Consider the following 13174-nt stretch of genomic DNA (forward strand, 5'->3'; position numbering starts at 1 on the left):
GTTCTTGGCAGTTCCTTTATAATGGAAAGAACAGTACCTATACAATGTGGCACTATTTTCCCTCATTCCCCAATTCCTTCCTTGCCCATAATTGACTACCAAAGATATGGGATAAGAAAAAAATACGAAAATCTCATGGCAGCCTTTACCATAAATTTGTTTAACTTTTCCCAAAATAAACTCATAATACTATTTCTTCAAATTACTCCTGAAATTCCTCAGCCCAGTCATTTTCCTGCAGTGTTTTCCAACTGAGCATGTTTAAATTATGAAAACTCTTCATTTATAAGTCCAGGGATTTGCAAAGCTTATGAAACATTTTCCAGGGAACCATGGCTCACATATCCTGGGCTCTTTTTCCTGAACGTATTCTTAACCAGGAACATCCTGCTAAAGGCTTGCAGAGATAAAGTTTCTTCTGAAGTGATACTCTGCTCTCATGCTAACAGAAAGCATTTTTGGTACTAATATAATGAGAATTACAAGATAAGTGGACCAAATATAAGTAAAAGGAGAATTTCTATAAAAATTACTATAAGATCTCAAAGGAAACATATATTGACTGGTTTTGTGGCCTAGGAAGCAACTTACATTCTTTTTACTTATCTTCTGAGTCCATATGCTTATTAAAAAACTAAATAAAACAAAAATTGCTATTTCCTTTGAAATGCCTCAAATTTACTAGCCCCAAATCCTAGTTTAAGTGCACATAAATCTGTTTCAAACCCCAAGTGTTCTCTATTTCCCTCTCAGGTTCTCCACCATCTTGTTTGCAAGTCCTACACCTTACGTAAGGAAAATAATGGTAAATATGATAAATCACACTAAGAAGCAATGGCTCCCCCCAGTCTATCCAAATTGCTCAAGACTGTGGTTTTAGATGTCCTATCTATCAATTCACAAGGGGGCAACTAAGATGATTCTGTTAATGAGAACCGCCCTTGGCTTCTCCTAATGAGATTCATGATTCATTCTATATCCCTAGCTAAATTTATATGAATATTTTCAAGTGCTTGAATGTTATTTCCTTTTTGTAGGATTGCCTAACTCTCAGAGGAGCTAGTATTTACAGTTACAAAGTAATTTTTTTGTTTAATTTTTTTAAAGGGAAATTGCCTGTTTCCATTACCACTGACAGAGGAAAACATTTCTTAGAAAGGGCAGGAAAACAGATCAGTGATTTTCTTTTTTTAAAACATCTTTACAGCTGTCTTCATAACCCTCAAAATATGACAATAATGTTCAAAGGAATTTAAAGCAGATAAAAAATATATCACAAAACATATTCAAATTGGCCTGAATCCTTATTTTTTACCTTAAGGAATATGAGGGCCAAACCAAACCGAACAAATGACAAACCTGGAGAATGTTCATATAAAAAACAAAACAATCATGAGGATATTTAGGAGGTTACTTGACTCACTGACAACATAAAATTATAGGCAATAAAAAATAATATAACCACCAATTTTGCTTTGAAGTTTTTCTTACTAGACAGTCTCTACAAGACTATCTCTAACTTTAACATCATTTCAGAGTTCTGGGAAGCAAAACCTAATTTCAGAAATCCAAATATGATACTGGTGAATCACTTCAGATGAAGTATCTATAAAGTTAGTACAATTACATCTTGCTAGGGCCTATGAATTTATATATACATATTCTACTGGGTTATTTTTTTAATAGCCAAGAATCAAGAAATAAAAAATCAAGAAAATTTTTTTTTCTAAAGAAAACATACAGGTGGCCATGAAAAGATGTTCAACATTGCTAACTATTAGAGAAATGAAAATCAAAACTGCAAAGAAATAACCACCTCACATGGGTCAGAATGGCCATCATTAAAAAGTCTACAAATAACAAATGCTTGAGAGAGAATGGAGAAGTGGGAACCTTCCTACACTATTGGTGGGGATGTAAGTTGATGCAGCCACTATGGAAAACAGTATGGAGGCTCCTCAAAAAACTAAAAAAAAGGAACTACCATATGATCCATCCATCCCACTCCTGGGCACATTTCCAGACAAAATTCAAAAAAATACATGCACCCCTATATTTGTTGCAGTACTATGCACAATAACCAAGACATGGAAACTACATAAATGTCCAACAGATGAATGGATTAAGAAGATGTGGTATATACATACCATGGAATACTACTCAGCCTTAAAAAATAATGAAATGATGCCATTTGCAGCAACATGGGGGACCTAGAGATTATCACACTAAGTGAAGTCAGAAAGAGAAAGACAAATACCATATGATAAAACTTATATGTGGAATATAAAATATGACACAAATGAATCTATCTATGAAACAGAAACAGACCTAAGAGACATAGAGAACAGACTCATGGTTGCCAAGGGGCAGAGGGATGAGATAGGGATGGCTGGGGGTTGAGGCTGGTAGATACAAACTCCTACAAGTAGAATGGATAAAAAACAAGGTCCTACTGTATAACATATGAACTATATTTAATATCCTGTGATAAACCATAATGGAAAAGAATATACTAAAGATTATACATATATATATATAACTGAATAACTTTGCTATACAGAAGAAACTAATAAAACATTGTAAATCAAGTATACCTCAGTAAAAAAAAAAAAAAATTGAAATCCTGTCTTAAAAAAAAAAGACCCTATCTATCTTAGTTTTTGTTTTACACAAGCACTGCTTGAGAAAATAATTTAGGAGTAATTACTTTATTTGGAAGGTAAGTAATCCTAGGAAACACTGATAGGGAGGTATAAATAAGAAAGAGAAAGAAATGTTAACAGTAAGGATACATTATTAAGCAAGTTACCACTTGGGGCAACTAGAAACTAATTCCACTGGGGAAACCTAGGGGATAGTATAGAACACAAGTGTCAGAATTTCCTGACCTGAAGGACAAATAAGTTTGATATTTATTCACCAGCACTTTTCTGAGGGCTGCCCCAAGGGGGTGCTAATTGTCCCACATTGTCAACTTGCAGTACACACAGGCAAAGTTGCTAGTAGATCTGGAATGCTCTGAAATGATAAGTCTTGAGGAGTACGACTGTGGCACAACAGCATCTCTACACAACCTCTTCTTTGGAATCCAGGATTCAAAGGCATGTATAATCTAGTACAGGAGTTATGATGTTGACACATTTGTTTTCTTTTGACAAAACTAGCAAGACGAATATATAACTAAAGTGAAAAATTGGCCAAAAAATTAAAAAAATAATACAATATATAAGACGAATATATAACTAAGTGAAAAATTGGCCAAAAAATTAAAAAAATAATACAAATGTTGCAGACCAAAAACATTCTGTGTATGAGACAGATTCGGAAATGGCCAAATTCATGTGTTGTTAGAAATTTAAATCCCTTGATTATATTTTACTGTGTTACACTATGCTAGCTTAGGTCATCACATTTCCACTTTCTTGAATCTATTTCATCTGCTATAAAAATTCCCTCAGTGGCCTTAACCAGGAGGAATTACTCAGGCTGTAATCAGCCCTTATTTCCAAATAAAACACTAGGCCACTTGTTGACCAAGAATAAATTTGCCCAAAATAAATGTTGCTGTAAACATCATAATCCCAGTTTTTAGTAATATTACCAAAGAGTTTATAACAGTGGACGTATCAGTATATATTATGCTCAACACTATATGCAAATTTCTAGGGCTCTACTTTGTCAACAACATAAAGCACTTCAACTCATGTTTTAGATACTCCGTAGATAGGTTGAGGCATCTCTCTTTGGTTTTAATTTATACCTCTCTGGTTAATAAGGAGTTTGAAATTTTCACATATATTCTACATTATTAACATTATAAATTATGACATAATATAAGATTATTCCATATATAATTACTTTGATAAAAAGGAGGTTGACTGAAGCAACAAGAATATTTAATGGTTGATTAATAAATTCAAAGGAACATAAAGGTCTTACAATAACATAAATAACCATTTTGAGAAATGTGTAGAAACTCATACTTGCAGACTTTTGACTATTATATAGCCAATATATTTCTAATATATAGCAAGGCTATCAAAATAAATTTTATCATGCCATAACTTCTATGTCTCATCATTTCAGCATCAGTTTAAAACAGGAACATTAGTAAATGCAAACATTTTAGATTTCTTAAAAATACCTTACCTCTAAACTGCCATTATTCATTGATACATAAATCCATAAATATCCATTGAGGCCCTATTGGAATAGGTACTTAAATAACTTGGAGAATCCATGTAAAGAGTTCCTTATGGAGTCTATGATGTGGTGGTATTTAAATATAAGCTTCCCTCATCTTCTTTCTTTGAAACATCTTAAAATCATTCATTAATATTCTCATTCATGCCATTGCCACTCTCTAAAATAAAGACAAATATTGCATCATTTCTCTTCCTTTATAGCTCTACTTGATAAATTAGATAATTTAAATGATCTATGTCACATCAGTTTATTAGAAAAAGTTCATATAACTAGTGCTTAATCCTGTCCTTTTTCTTGCCAGAAGCAAACAATTTATCACTGTTGTAGGATAACTTGAGAGACGTTGAAATGTCATCTCATCCACAAATATCTATTACATCATCCATTACATTGGGGTAAATGATTTATCAAGGATTTTGTTCTTTTAAGAGTATTTATTAATATTTATTATGTACTAGGCAGAGTGCCAGAAATTTGTGTTACAAGTAAAACAGAATAAAACAATCTCTATCTTCAGTCCCTCATAGAGCACAGATTAAATCAAGATGACAGACATTGGTCAAACAATTGCTCATATGCAGCAATTGATATTATAGTAAATGACATAAAGACGAGTGACATGAGGATGCAAAATAGATGAAAGCAACTTGGACACACAACTTTGGTACCATAATTTACAGGTGTAATCTAAGGAATATTAGGGGAAAGTTGCAAGCAGAGTAGTAGTAATGAGAGTGCTCTGGACTCTCATTATTCCACAGCCTAGGCCAAAAATTGATGTTTTGTGAGCATTCTGGCTGAGGCATAGTAGAAAGGAAATCAGTCTAGATTACTCTGAGTCTGAGAATAAACCTCACCCCCAAACCTGGTTACATACTGTAGCTCAGGGGGGATGAGGAACACCTAGACACAAGTCACAGGTCAAGGAATTTCCAGGCCAAGAAACAGCATCCCAAGGCCCAAAATATGCATCCCACACATAGATTCTTCTTACTAGGGCACATCCTTGATGCAAGATACATCAAAATCAGCCAATGCCTCAGTGTCTCCCTACAGATTTTTTAGGTCAACTGAATCAGCTTTTAGTACAATTACCAAAAAGAGGGCAGTAAATGAGTCTCCAGGGCTATCCAGTATTGTCTGATCAGGAGGTTCTTCTGTTAGGGATTGAGTTGAACCTGGATAAAAGCAATTGCATAAGCTATAGGTTGGAGGTGATTAAATAGGTGTTGAGTAGATGTACGTTTAGGCAAATGCATATATAAAGAGAAAGATAAAACACAGCATGACAACTCAAGCATCTGCAGGAAGTCTGGAGTGTTGGACACACAGACAGCAGGAATAGTATGGTACACTAAGTTGGAGAGTTGGTAAGCATGGAATCAGGTTGAACTTGGAAATTACTAAGAATCAATTGTTCATTACGAAGAGTAATGGGATGGAATATATGACATGGGTAGGATGCAGTATAGAAGAAACACAACATCATCAGATTTCATCTTGAAATTAACTCTAATTGCAGCAGAAAGGACAAGCTTGAGGAAGCCTATAATGGATGCCGAAAGACTAGTAGTGTGTCCTGTATTCCAGATAAAATTATGGTGGCTCAGATGGAATCAGTAGTAGTAGTGTGTGAGTTTGAGAGACACTTAGAAGGAACATTTTAAAAATACAAAGTATTTATAATGTAATTGTTCTTGTTTATGTTATCAATAGGCAATAGTTATTCTTAAATTAAAAAAGATATTGAATTGGATTGACATTTTAGTTGGATAAAATGCATTTCTCTTTAGTATTACTCAAGTAACTAGTTTGGAATTTGTACTTTTTGACAGAAATGGATGAAGATGTAGTTTACCATGAACTATAACTCAGGATTCTTTTTGGTAAACAGAATTCATTATGGATTCATCCCTCTAGATGTGAAGGAATAGTTCTTGGCACATAATTAAATTTTTGTGTTTATGGGCAAAGGAAAATATACATTATCACTAGGTAGTCATGGAATTTATTGTCCAAACCAGGACATTTTTTAGAATGAAGGTGGAAACATGACTAATGCTTACTTAGGAATATTAGTTATATACCTGCACTGACCCAAGAAAATAGGCAAGTATGGCACCTAACATAGCAGATGTTACTATCACACCTAATAGCTAAACAACTGTGCAAAACAACTACAGGGATATTATATTTGAATACAAAAAGGACTTGGCCCAGCTAATCAATGTTCCTCTATCTCCAATAAACTAGAAATATTATTATACTAATTTCCTATTCATTCAGAATGGTAAATGAATAGGCTAATTTTCTATTCATATGGGCCTAGAATTTAAGTGAGAATCATCTCTGCAGAAATACTTAGAGTACTCTAAAATGACTTAATAACAAATTTTTCATATTACTGTATAAATAGCACTTTGAAAACAAAAATTATTTCAAATAATTAAAACCCCGAAAAGATTGTAGTTGTGGAGTTAAATCTCTGATAATATGACATATTGTATATACATGAGGAATAAAATAAATTACTACAGAGACTAGAAAAAACATATAAGTCAATTTATTTTAATGCTTCATTAATTTTCTGGAGTCCAGAAATCACCTGAAGATTAGCACAAAAACAAAGCTATTTTCCTAAGCAGTTATCTTAGAGATACCCGGTTTAATGAGTTAAATGTTTTAAAAAAATAATAATATCTGTCCCTATGAATAAAGTTTTGAAAGTAAGACATAAGAATCAAAAAAAAATTGTTTCTTTAACTTGAGACTTGTTTCGAAGTAAATAACCACATTTATAAAAATAAATCATATTTGTCTACCATTAAGTTTTATAATCTTGATAAATTCTAAATTTCAAATCTGGATTACAAAATAAAATTGAGTAGTTGTTCATGAGAACGAATATATAGATGACATAACACCTTGCCAGATGATTAAACAAATCAGCATTTTCTCTTTCTTTCTTGCTTGCTTGCTTGCTTGCTTGCTTGCTTTCTTGTTTTCTTGCTTTCTTTCTCTCTTTCTCTCTCTCTCTCTCTCTCTCTCTCTCTCTCTCTCTTTCTCTCTCTCTTTCTCTCTCTCTTTTTGTCTCTCTTTCTCTCTCTTTCTTTCATCCTCTTTGGGCCGCACCCATGGCATATGAAGGTTCCCAGGCTAGGGGCTGAATTGAAGCTGCAGCTTCTGGCCTATCTCACAGCCACAGCAACACAAGATCAGAGCTGCATCTGTAATCTACACCACAGCTCAAGGAAATGCCAGATTCTTAACCCACTGAAAAAGGCCAGGAATCAAACCTGTGTCCTCATGGATACTGGTCAAGTTTGTTATCCACTGAGCCATGATGAGAACTCCCAAGTCAGCATTTTCTGAATTGACTAACAGACATCTTGGATTTTGATGATTGAAAACTCCCAACAATAAATTGCACATAATTAGATCCACTGAGTGGTTTTTATAAATAAGATTTATAATAAACATGTACTTAGGCTTATAAAATGTCACTTTATAGAATAAATAATGGGACAGAGAAGGACAACGTCATGTCACTAATTTCCTATCTTAAATGTGCAATAAACCACATTATCTGTATTAATATATACTTACATTGTCTACTGGTTTATATAGTGTACCCTTAAAATTTATGTCCATCTGGAGCTTCTGAATGTGATCCTCTTTGAACAATGGAGTACATGCTGGATCAAAGAGTAGTTCTATATTTAGTTTTCTGAGGAATCTCCATATTGTTTTCCACAGTGGTTGCACCAATTTACATTCCCACCAACTGTGTAATACGGTTCCTTCTTCTCCACACCCTCTTCAGCATTTATTGTTTGTAGACTTTTTGATGATGGCCATTCTGTTTGGTATTAAGGTGGTACCTCATAAGTGGTTTTGATTTGCATCTCTCTAATGATGAGTGATGGTGATCATCTTTTCATGTGTCTTTTTGGCCACCTGTATGTCTTCTTTGGAGAATTGTCTGTTTAGATCTTCTGCCCATTTTTTGATGGGGTTGTTTGTTTTTTTGGTATTGAGCTGTAGGTGGTATTTATAAATTTTGGAGATTAATCCTTTGTCAGTCGATTCATTTGCAAATATTTTCATTGCAGCACTATATGCAATAGCCAAGACATGGAAGCAACCTAAGTGCCCATTGATGGAGTGGATGAAGAAGATGTGGTATATATATACACAATTGAATACTACTTAGCCATTAAAAGGAAAGAAATTACGGCATTTGCAGCAACATGGATGGACCTAGAAATTATCATGCTAAGTGAAGTCAGTCAGACAATGAGACACCAACATCATATGCTATCATTTACATGTGTAATCTAAAAAAGGACACAATGAACTTCTTTACAGAATAGACACTGACTCACAGGCTTTGAAAAACTTTTGGTTTCCAAATGAGACAGGTTAGGGGGTGGGGGGATGCACTGAGGGTTTGGGATTGAAATGTAAAATTTGGTTGTGATGACTGTTGTACACCTATAAAAGTAATAAAATTATTTAAGTAATTAAAATAAATAAGAATGTGACCCTCTTTGGAAATAGGATCTTTGCATGTGTAAATAATTAGGTTATGAACAGGTCATACTGGATTCCAATGGGGCTTAAATTCAATGACTAGAATGCTTATAAGAAGGCCATGTGAAGTCACACACAAAGAGAATACCATGCAAAATCTGAGACAGGGGTTGAGGTGATGCATCTGCAAACTAAGATTGCCAAGGATTGCCTGCAACTACCAAAACCTAGGAGAGAAATGTAAAATTAAATAAAAAGACCAGTAGACTGAGGTAGCTCTAAGGCCTTAGTAGCCTAGATAAGCAAACCAAAATCTAAGCCTGTAAATGCCTTAAGGTTAAGAAATCAAAACCTAAAAACACCCACACACAAAGGTCAACTATGCTTTCCCAAAGAAGGTAGCCACTTGAGCTATTGTTGATCAAATAATTTCCTTGTGTTGCTTTTGTGATTTCACTATAAATGCCTTGCCCCTAACTCCTGTTGGTGGAAATCCCCTAATTACTTCTGGTTTTGGAATTGCCTGATAGAAAGATTTTTGCTCAAATAAACTATTTATTATTTAAAAAAAATTTAAATGTTTTTGTCTTTTTAGGGCCACACCCACGGCATATGGAAGATCCCAGGCTAGGGATCAAATTGGAGCTACAGCTGCTGGCTTACACCACAGCTATAGCAATGCCAGATCTGAGCTGCATCTGTGACCTACACCATAGCTTATGGCAATGCCGGATCCTTAACCCACTGAGCGAGGCCAGGGATTGAACCTGCATCCTCATGGATACTAATGAGGCAGAATAATAATTCAGGTAGTTAGCATAGGAACTCGGGCTTTGATATATTCTTTGATATGGTCATTGATTAACATTTGTGGTTTAAGAGTTCCAGGGAGTAACATCTCCACTGGCTTTGTTTACTACAGGGAATATATCTGTTTTACTTCCAGATTCCAGATGGATGTTAATCTCTAACCCACTCCTCAACTGATAGAAAAGGAATGAGTGGAATGATGACTCCCTGTCTGTGGGAGAGATGAACAAAGGAACCATTAAATGTATGGGTTATATCCACCTCTGAGACCGCTGTTGGACAAGGACTGATATAGGTAAACTGGGCAAAGCCAAGGGGAATAAAGAACTGATATCTGGACCGCAGGTTATTACTCCTGTCTTTAAGAGATAAAAACCTCCAGAGAACAATAGATAGGGGGTCTCTTCCTCCGCTTCTGGTGTCTGTGCTGGGAGCTATTTGCTTTCCTGTAATAAAGACTTTGGCTTGCTTGATGCCTGTGCATTTGTGAAGTTCATTCTTTCACTTCATGAACAAGAACCCAAATTCTGGTAAAATCTTTCCAGTAACACTAGTGGGGTTCATTATCACTGATCCACAGTGGGAACCCCTTGAATAAATTTTTAAAAATCTAATAAGCTTCGGCTAATCTTTTAAGAGATGTGCGGGACAGTTTGTCTCAGAAACTTATAAGGAACCAAACCCACTGATAATAGCATTTTAGACTTCTGAGCTTCTGAACTGTGAGAGAATAAACTTGTTTTTTCAAGCTTCTGAGTGAGTTTGCGATAATATGTTACCATGGCCCTAGGAAGCATTTATTTATTCCAACCACTGCATTTAGAGCATAGGCTTTTAGTAAATTCAAATTGATTTAGACAAGAGTTAATGAATACCAAGCAAAGAAAAAAAAGGATTAAGACATGTTCTTGTACTGAAGATAATTATAGTTTCTTTCAATTCATTTAGAAGGAAAAACAAAACAAAACACAAAAACAAAGCATAGCACTCCAAATGTATTTCCTATAAAATTCTTTTTTTTCTTAGAATAAAAGTATAAAACAAATTATTATATAGATGTGAATGAATCTATTTTGGGTCTTCCATATGTAAGAAAAAATGTCCCAATAAAAATATAGAAAAGAGAGACCCTGGCCATGATGACTAGGCAAAGTCTAGCCAACTGCCCCAACCACCCCAACCCCACACGTCTGCTTCTGTAAATTTGTTTCCGCATCTACTACCTTGCCTGACGTCACTCTGGTCCAACTAGCCAAGCATGGACCCAGAAGAGGTAGCCCATAAAAGCCTGTGAAACCCTTCTTTAGGGCTCAGACTCTGGAGATCCATCTCCCCTGAGCCCACCTGCGTAATAAACCTGAGTTCTCCAACTCTGAGTGCTTGCTTGGTTACACTGCAGCCACAGAGCTGCTGGAGCTAGTACACTACAGCCACAGAGCTGATATGCTGCGGCACAGGGCTGCTGGGTAGCTGCCATAACACATACTGAGTTCCTTTCCAGATAATGTATACTAGTATAACCAATGACACTACACATATCTCATCAATGGTTTATTATTGTAATTGTCTCACTTTTGCCAATTTTAACACTAATTTGACATATTAAGTAATGTGTTATTCAACAGGCTTTTTTGTTTCTTCTGTAATTATTGGCATAGCAAATTTATATTATGTTTCTATTGTGATGTTGGTCTTTTTCTTATTTATTAGTATGAGCTTATTTTAAATAAATATACTATTGCAATTTGTTAATGATTGTGGCAATATTTCATCAAATTTTAATTCAATTTATGGCTCTAGATATAACCACTTCAACATCTCCTCTTGGAAAACAAATTGACATTTCAAATTTAATATGTTAAAAACTAAATCATTGTTTCCTTTCAAACCTAGCTACCTGAATTTTTTCTATTTTCAATCAATAACAAATCTATCTTTTCAGGTGTTCAGGCCAGAAATGTGATGAACTTAAAAGTATATTTGATATTTATTCTTAGTTCCCCAGCACAGATCTCCTAAAATCCTTGGAATTTTCTGAGTGATAGGATTATCTTTTGTTATGCATAAGGACTGCCTTTAAATTCCTTATTCTAATAAGGTAATTTATGCTAATAAGGCATCTTATGCTAATAAGGTAACTTATGCTAATAAGGTAACTCTGAGGTGAGGTCTAGATACCTTCAGTGTAGAGCTGGTCCCCAGTAACTACAACTAGATTTAGTGGATTAGAACTTTCAGCCCCACCCCCTAACATTTTAGGAGGGACAAAAGGCTGTCTTAGCTGCATGTCGTATAATTCCTTGTGCCAGGGGACTTATTCAAAGATTAATAGAAACTGCCCTAACAAAGCAACTAGAACCCTTCCCCACCAAGCCAATGTACTCCTGATGGGCACAATAGAGCATGAGAGCCAAACCATGCTCAGAGTTCGAAGAAAAGAATATTTGATAAAAAATGAAAGGGGGGAGGAATTGTGGAAAGTAACGTAATGTCTTTTCTATCAAAGGAAATCTTGGTTACTCCATTTTGCTCTGGTTTCAGCTGAAATGCCTTCCTGTGACTTCCCTTCTCGTTCCCTCTTCTCCCAGTAACAGTTTGTTTCAAATTAGCCAACCAAGAAGAATATGCACCCTGACCTGACCAATGGGAAGGAGACAGGTACATCACCTGCATTAGGGATAAGTAGGGAGGGTCTTTTTCTTCTTTGCACGTGCTTTTTGAGTACCCGCGCCCTTCTGCAGAAATAAAGAGCCTTGTCGAGAACTCCCTGTGTTCATGTGTCTCATTTTCTGACAATGACGATCTGAGCCATCTCTCCAAAATTTCTAGAGTCTAAATTTTTTGTGTCTTTTTTTTTCCCCTCCCTATGACTGGAAATAACTGTTTACATGGCTAACACTCTATGGAGGAAATGGATAATGTCATGTCCCACCATGGAGAGTTCACTTTACTCTGCATAGGCACAAAAGAAGTGATGCATCACTTTTTTATCATTTGAGCCAAAGGTCATTCAGCCTGGGTTATTGTTTTGATACAATTTTTTCCACCTGGTTTCCAGTGTCTTCATGTGGTCTTCTCTGTGTATCTGTCCTGATCTCCTTTTCCCCTATGGAGGATACTAGTCATGTTGGATTACAGCCCACCCATGTACCTTATTTCACCTTAAATACCTCTTTTAGGACCCTATCTCCAAATAGTCTATTCTGAGGTGTGGATGGTTAAGACTTCAATATATTAATATTGAAAGGACACAATTCACCTTCCCAAATTCTGGCTGTCTCCACAGTTCTAAGTTTCAATTTGTCTCTCCCAAGTCCCATGATATTCCCAATTTTCTAATGATTCTCTGTCGCTTAGCTGTAGCCTTGTGTTCAGGACCACTACATTCTCAACTCCTACCCCATCTCTGGGGAGTACAGGAAAATCTCTTGAGGAAAATTATAGCAAAATGTATGCTTATCCCTTCTTTAAGGGCTCTTGGCCCTTCACATCCCATTTGGCTTATAAGTCCCCTAATATTAACTCGTGTGTGCACACACACATGTATACACCCCTATACCTACATGTATCAAATAGGGCTTCTCTGTTTTTCCCTGGTAGGAATGTTGATATGCATTGAGATGCT

The sequence above is a fragment of the Phacochoerus africanus genome, chromosome 1 (assembly GCF_016906955.1).
Source record: "Phacochoerus africanus isolate WHEZ1 chromosome 1, ROS_Pafr_v1, whole genome shotgun sequence".
NCBI classification, from domain to species: Eukaryota; Metazoa; Chordata; class Mammalia; order Artiodactyla; family Suidae; genus Phacochoerus; species Phacochoerus africanus.